Here is an 8,593-nt window from a genome sequence, read left to right as displayed (position 1 = left end):
AAGTTTTCCACTGCTTGGCTGCCAGTAAAGGCCTTAAAGATGAAAAACTAATGACATGGCCTCTTCCTCACCTGTCACGGTCATCTCCTTGCTGTTTTGAGACTAGTGACAGCCTTAGTACTTGAGCCTCCCATACCATCTTGACTCCTCATTTAAATGAAGTTTCCTTCCCTTTGGCATCTCATGAATTAATTTCAATTTTTGTTAACAGCAGCTCTGAGCAGGGCAGGTCAGCTGTAGCTTCTTTGGGTCCATTTCCATTTAGGTTAAATACTGGAACCTTCCCAGCAATCTTTGCTGCTGTTAGAATTAATTTCTACTTTGGCCAGCCTGGTGAAAGGAACTGCTGAGGTATTCCCCTGTGCCCATCCACCTGCTACTTTAGAGTTCGTCTGGTACGATGAAGTTTGGTGTTTAGTATTCTTCTCTTTATTCCCTCTGTCTGTCTTTCCTTTCCGTCCGTGCTTATTAATGTATTGGCAAGTCTAGTGTACTCGTTGGCCTACTCACTAGGAAGAGTAAAGTTCGGGCCTGCTAAGGGACCCAGGTATCCAACTCGCCGACAAGTTGAAAGAACCTGTATAGGGACGGTAGGGAGCTTAGAAGTCAGCTTGAGGTGAGTTCAGGAGGTGCCCCCTCACCCCACTCCCTAGCAGCAGGGACCTTTGTTGTATTGTGACGCTGGTGTTCCCTCCTTTTTGTGTTGTTTTTTGTAGTGTGTCAGACGCCCGTTGGTCTGATCGCGTGTGTCACGCGTTACATACGGACATCTCCTACTCCGTGCATGACATCACCTGACCTAAACCCTATTCAGAACTTGTGGTCCCTTGTTAAATGGGAGAATTATGATTTAAGGCTGTGGTTGGTGCTGGCCAGTTGAACGTTTACAAATTAAGACACTGACAAACTCCATGGATGGAAGGCTTATGACTGTTATTGGGAAGAAGTGGAGCTATATTAGTCAATGATTTCCTTTTGATATGTCAGAAATGTATTTTTGTACATTTTGAGTTTGTTTATTATTCTCACTTTAAAACAATTGAGATGTGAAAATGTATATTTTACATTTAATTGTATTATAATCTGCACACTAATAGTTGTCCAATAATTCTGCACAAATAGAGATTATCCTAAGAAAGATGAAAGCTCACTTTTACTTTCTTTAATATTCAGGTTTCAGGTTTATCAACCGTTTGGATTGACCGACAGCTCTGTAGTTGTTCCATAATAAATTAATCATGAAAAATACAAATTGCCTGATAATTGTGCATCAAGTGTAAGATTATATACAGCATAAATAGTGTTCTTCACTGTGTACATTAATCGAACAATTTAGCGGGTCCTTCTCCGAAAGACTGAGAGACCTAGTCATGTGGAATCTATACCCCCAGGGCTGGAGATTGTTTTGGGCAGGAAGTTTGTGTTTTTGGTAAAATTTTAACAACAAACAGCGTGGGCTACTCTGCATGTCAGCTATAAACACGAATTGTTTCTTGTGGAATGCTATAATCATTAATAATCAGTCCTGTTTAAGGTTACAGGGTAAAATATATTGCCCCATTTGCGCCCGTATGGTCCCTTCAGGTAAGCATTTTACAATGATGTGCTTAACGGTGTTGTCACTGAGATGAAAGCAGATATGAAACATTCTACTAATCAATGCCACACACATGAATTAGCCAATGCATTTAGGTAATATACATGGTCAATTTTCTCATAAAGACCAATCAGTACAACCAACTAGTACAAAGATCACTCGTGGTCATGGAGGTAAAACACCTGGATATAAGGTTACTGACATGCTGAAAGAAAGGTAAAAATAGAATTTTAAAGAACAAGTAAGTATAATTAGTAATTCCTAATTTGATATTGAAATTGTGTTTGTATATATTTTTTTCTATAAGTTTATAAAGAGTTTGCGACGAGGCAGAAATGCATCAAAACCGCATGTAGTCCACAGTTGTGCTGCATTTTAGGCCTCTTTCACACGTCCGTTAAAAACCACGCACGATTTTCACGGACGTGTCAGAGGTGCGTTTTCCCCTCCGTGAGCCGTGTTTATGGCCTACGTGTGTTCTCCGTGTGTTATCTGTGATAATACACGGAGAACGGGAACTTTCGCTGTCCGTGGTGCTGATCTTCGGTCTCCGGTCCTGCCGACTCCCCGCTGCTGCTGCTTCCGGCCGCAGTGAAGTGAATATTAAATGAGCATAATGAGCGGCAGTCGGCAGCAAGTGACAGCAGCGGCAGAGACAGGAGGGCTGGAGAAGGTGAGTAAAGTTTTTTGTTTTTTTTTCTCGTAGACACATGTTTTTACTCCGGCGCGTGTCACACGGAACACATCCGTGTGGTCCGTGTGTGTTACGTGTGACACATTTGCGTTCCGTGTGACACCCGTGATGCCGGAGATAAAACGGACATGTCGGCGTGTGGAGCACATGGGCACACATAAGTACAGAACGGACACATGTTCCATGCAAAAATACTTACGTGTGCCTGAAACCATAGGAAAACATATGACAACGTGTGTACGTGTCTCCGGTACGTGAGAAAACTGTCAAACACGTACAGGAGGCACGTGCGTGTGAAAGAGGCCTTAAGAAATAGTATATTAAGTCCTGACACTTACCCCCTGTATATAAACAAAAAAACCTTTTGAATATTTCCCGTGCTGTACGCAAATGTGACCAGTCTGGTCCGATGGGCATCATTGCAGCGGCTCCTGTCCCTCCTCTCCTCTGGTAATTGCCGTCCTCCCAATGTAATTGATGGGAATGACACGTCCTGCATCATCCACTTAGCCGGACTAAATCTCGCTCCTGCGCTGGGAGATTGTGATTTTCGCAGGCGCACTTTGCTCTGCACTGCTGTGGGCTGCTGCCGATGCATGCGCAGTCAGGTTTCAGGCTCTGCCCGCAGCAGGCAAAGCAAAGTGCACCTACGCGAACCGCGATTTCCCTGCGCAGGTGCGAGATTTTGTTCAGATATGTGGATGATGTGGGACGTTTTAATTATGAAAAATGCATAGGAAAAAAAAAGTGGCAAAAACGCACCTTATTTTTGGTATCCAAAAAGGAAAAACAAAAGTCAGCTTACCCCAATCCAATGTCTAATCAAATGGCTGCAGACTGTGGAGGATAAGAGGAGTGAAAGCACAGTCAGCGGTCAATATCCAAGAAAGGGTTTTTTTATCCAGCGTATCACTCCAATAAGCGGTCTTGTAGTTTAAAAAGTAACTTTTATTTCAGAAAGGATAAAAACGTTCTAGACGTCTTCATCGTGGGACAGTGATGAGGACGTCTGGTACGTCGAAACACGTTGTCTGAGATATACATCTAAAAGAATATTTTTTGTCTGTCAGACGTACGTAAGATTGCTTTTTATCCTTTCTGAAATAAAAGTTAATTTTTAAACTACAAGACCGCCTATTGGAGTGATACGCTGGATAAATAAAACCCTTTCCTGCTTATTTTTGGCATGTCTTTCTGCCAGCAGATGCAGGTTTGTTGCAGAAAATTTCTGCACCAAATACTCAGCGTGTGCACATAGACTTACACTGAGTTTTTGGAGCAGAAACTCAACTAAATCCTCCTGATAATCTCAAAAATAAGTTTTGTGGATATTTCAGTTTTGGATGGATGGATTGCTATATAATCAGTACAGGTATACATAGCCAAGCTTAGTACATTGATCAGTTTCTGGTCAGCCCCATGAACTCCCAGTATGTCCTTAACAATGGTAAGGAGATTCTAGGAGTTATTGTTTCAAACCATTAAGGCTGCAGACTATACAGTAATGTTAAGGTGTAGTCAGTATCACAAACAATCATTTAGATCTAGATGACATCTTCTCTGACTGGAGTTGTTCCCATTTCTTTTGTCTCCAACCCTTTCGGCATAGTACCGCCGCCATGATGAGATTTCATGCCCCGATCTCCTTTCTACAAACTTTCTGACATGGTGTCCTTATTTAATTCTCACTTTGCTACCCGTACAAAATATCCCCCCCATACTACCTCTCTCCATAATTCCCCCCCCCCACATTGCCCCTCTCTGTAATATTTCACCCACACTGACCCTCTACTTAATATTTCCCCCCCCACACACACACACTGCCCCTCTTCATAATATCCCCCACACACTGCCTCTTGGAATGTTTTATCATTTATTATCATTTTTTTTTCTTTATTTTTTATCATGTATTATCATCTTTTTTTATCTGTATACACTAAGTGAACTTGCCAAATCAGCCACATTTGAAGTTTGATGACCATAATCAGTGGCGTAACTAGAGTTTGAGGGGCCCTGGTGCAAAATTTGGACCGGGGCCCCCCCTCCACCTACACCGACACTAAGGGTACGGGATAATGACGCTGACACTTGGCTCTTACCCTCAGCACCCAGATTTCCCATGATCTGAAATCCATCTTGTCCTCAGCACTCAGCTTTCCCATGCTATACTATACATCATTCCCTCAGCACCCAGCTTTCCCATATCAGAACATGGGAAAGCTGGGTGCTGAGAGATGTACAGCAGAACATAGGAAAGCAGGTTGCTGAGGGAAAGTGCCTTTTCCCTCAGCACAAAACGTTCCCATCCCATTCTTGTATCTTTGTCCCCCCTCGTATATAGTTCTCCAAATACAATAATGGCCCCTGGATAGCCTTCTATATAGTATAAAGGGTCCCACATAACCCTTCATATATTACAATGCAGCTCCATAGTCCTCCATGTATTATAATGCATTTCCCATAGTTCTCCATGTATTATAATTCACCCCACAGTCCTCTATGTATTATAATTCACCCCACAGTCCTCCATGTATAAGTAGCCCTCACAGCCCTCCAATTATAATGAATTTACCAAAGTTCTCCATGTATTATAATTCACCCCATAGTTCTCCATATGTTATAATTCACTCCATAGTTCTCCATATATTAGAATGCACCCCATAGTACTTCACATATTATACTGCACCACATAGTCCTCCATGTTTTATAACGCACCCCCATAGTCCATGTATAAGGTAGCCTCCATAGTCCTCCATATATTATAATGTAGCCCCCATAGTCCTATATGTATTATAATGCAGCCCCATAATACCTTCATATTGTGTTATGCAGCCCCATACTCCTCTATGTATAATGTGTATAATGCACCCATATAGTCCATGTATAAGGTGTCCATCATGTTGTATAATGCAGCCCCATAGACCTCCATATAAATGCAGCCAGCCCCCCATGCTCCATGTATAATGCAGACGCTCCATGTATAATGCAGCCAGCCCATGCTCTATGTATAATGCAGCCAGCCCCTCATGCTCCATGTATAATGCAAGCTGCCCCATGCTCCATGTATAATGCAGTCCCCCATGGCCACCGTATACACGCTGATTTAATAAAAATTAAATAAAAAAATGTTCTTCTTACCTCTCCTTGTTCCAGCTCTGCTCCGTCCTCAGCTCTCTTGCATCCTCAGCTCTCCTCCGTTCCCCTGCTGCTGCCGTCGGCGTCCTCCCGTCCTGCGCCCTGTGCTCTGAGCACAGCCGACGCACAGGAGTGACGTCACCGCACGGGGGGGGGGGGATGATGGAGCGTGGAGCTGCACTGGCCGCTCCACGATAAATTGTTCCTGTGTGCGATGACGGGGGAGGGGGGCCCGGTGCAGCCGCCGCTGACACGGGGGAGGGGGGCCCGATGTCAGCGGCGGCCCAGCACCGGGTCATATACCGGCCGCGTGGTCTGCCCTAGATCAGCGCAGCTCCTCTCAAAGAAAGGAGCTGGCTGATGATCTGCCGGGCGGCCGCGCCCCTAAGCTGCTGGGCGCGGACGCGACCTCTGCGACCGCGATAGTTACGCCACTGACCATAATGTCATCTAAGAACTACAGAATATGGTGAAAAAATAGAACATAGTGATTTGCTCTCTTGTTGGGTCTTTTTGACAAAATCATAATCTTCATTATGTCACTAAATAGAAACTTATGGAGTTCATGAAACAAGAACAGGTGTGAGAGCTCAATGAGTAATATAATGTATATGAAGTGTGATAAATAATTCCATCATCGGAAAAAGAATTGTGATTTTATTTAGACATGCAATCACACCAAGCTAATCTTCCCATCTCAGTCCTAAGTGACAAAAGTTCACTCACAGATTATTTCTTTCCAGGAAAAACGTCTAAAACATAAAGTACTGTCCTTTAATGAACCCATAGAAATAATGATATGTTAACATTTTCTAGCCTGGATGGCAACTCTTGGTTAAAGGGAAACTGTCACGTGTAAAAATGCTATTAACCTGCAGATATGTGGTTAATCTTCAGGTTGATAGCATTTGAAACCTGTCCAACGCTTGCTCATTGACCCACTCTGTCAGAAGAAAATTAACTTTAATTTTCCCATCAACATTCGGGTTTCAGTCACAAAGCTGCCCGTCGCAGGTTTAGTCAACGCTCTGTGTATGGAGAACCGCAGCTGTAACTGCTCCCCTCACACTGACTGGCAACCACTCAGCATTAGAACCTGCTGTCAATCAGTGCGGGAGGCGTGGCTACAGCTGCCATTCTTCATACACAGTGTGGTGACTAAACCTGTGTCGGCGCCACCCACATGATTGAAACCCGAACGCTGTCAGGAGGATTAAAGTTAATTTCCTCGTGGCAACGTGGCTTAATGTGCAGCCGTTGAGCTGGTTTCAAAAGATATTAACCTGCAGATTAACTGCATATTTGCAGGTTAATAGCATTTTTACATGTGACAGCTTCCTTTTAACCAAGAATTGCCATCCAGGCTAAAAGAGGTTTCAGTGAGACTATATACAGTATGAGCCCCAACATAACCCTCTATATACAGCATGAGCTCCCACATGGCCCCTATATAGAGTACGAGCTCTCATACAGCCCCCAATATGGAGACAGAATAAGGATGTGATATCCGAAACGCGTCCTCATGCTCTATAGTTTTTGTACTTGACATGATGAATTTTATCTACGATGAAATAAAGAAAAAACTTTTTTACTTTTAAATTTTGGACCTGTTTGCTGGACAATCCTACAAATTTAGCCCCCAATATACATGAGCCCACACGCAGCCCCCTTACATACGGTTTGAGCCCCAAAAAGCCCCTATATACAGTATGAGCCGCCACATAGGCTCCTTTATGCATTATCAGCCACCACATAGCCCCTATATATCGTATTAGACCACAAACAGCAAACAGAATGAGCTCCCACATAACCTCCTATATACAGGATGAGCCCCTAAATAGCTCCCTATATACTCGCCCGACTAGCTTAGTTTCAGGAAAGCTCTCTTTCCTGAGATCTGCGTAGGAGAACGGGAGTGAGGTGAGTATGTGTTGCTGCACAAAATATTATAATGAGAGCAATCTGGCCATGGGCCCCCACGGAGCTCCAGGCCCGGGTGGTAGCCCAGATTGCACTGTTTATAATCCACCTCTGCTTGTCAAATACATTAGACTATAGCCAAATCCATTAAATGTGTATGGGAGCCTACTGACTCCTGGCTTGAACTCAAATGCCGATCCTTTTCTTCCCCAAGCAAATATGCTGCTGCCAAATAGATGTGTTCTCCATAGAGAATTGTGGAGTTGGGAGACATGGCTGTAGGTCAAAAGAACATTTGGCCAACAACAATCTAAGGTGTATGAGCACATTGTAGCATCAAGAACACAACAGAGCCATGTGATCTGAGGCTTTAAAAAGGCGCTGAGATCTTTAGGTACTCCATGTAATACCATATGGCGTTCTGTCCCTTGCCATAGTATGGAAAGGATTCTCCTAGAAAATGATTTTTTTTGTACAATAATAAGGCATCTAATTATTTTTTTCTGCCCAGTTCATATGGAAAACAGACATACAGTGGGTACTCATAGAAGTCCAGTGTTGTTGAATTACAGTTCAGAACTACAAAACAATTTAGAGCCCAAAGAGTGAGATATTTCATGTATCTCTCAAGTATGGCTTCCTATGGATTTATTAAAATCTTTGTTTTTGTATTATTTTGATTGTATTTCAAAGAACATACAATGTTTCACATTTGGTGAAGAAATGACCCTAATGTGTATATTTATTCCCAATAAAATGGATCTGTCGATAAGAATTTACTAAATTTCTGGTACTGCCTTCTATTTCTATGGGTTCTAGGTAACACAAGGGTGGACATATCATTGGTGCAAACTGAGCAACCACACAGGGCCCAACACATAAGGGGCCATTTCTACCATCAAAACAGGTAGAATTGTGCATGTGTACCGCCCCCGTGCGAGCAGCCAGGCTGCTGCCGCAGCTTGGATCCGAATCCGCGGTGGCTCGAGGGGTCTCCAAACCCGGGACTCACACGGCCACTCGATTAAAAGAAAGGGGGGAGATATGTACAGGGGGATTTTGGAAAGTTCGTGACGCCACCCACGGTGCGTGGTAATGTGAGGGACCACTGCTGCCATTGGGGAGCCAGGTGACGATGGTGTGGCAGCCTGATTTTTAACCCCTCCGTGGATAGGGGGTTTGTGTCCCGGGGCCCGTTGGTGATGGATGGTGTTTTTGGGTGCTGTTGGGGAATAGGTGCAGGGGGT

The sequence above is a fragment of the Anomaloglossus baeobatrachus genome, chromosome 5, assembly GCF_048569485.1.
Source record: "Anomaloglossus baeobatrachus isolate aAnoBae1 chromosome 5, aAnoBae1.hap1, whole genome shotgun sequence".
NCBI lineage: Eukaryota > Metazoa > Chordata > Amphibia > Anura > Aromobatidae > Anomaloglossus > Anomaloglossus baeobatrachus.
The sequence above is the reverse complement of the archived record's forward strand: the minus strand, read 5'-3'. Positions refer to the sequence as shown.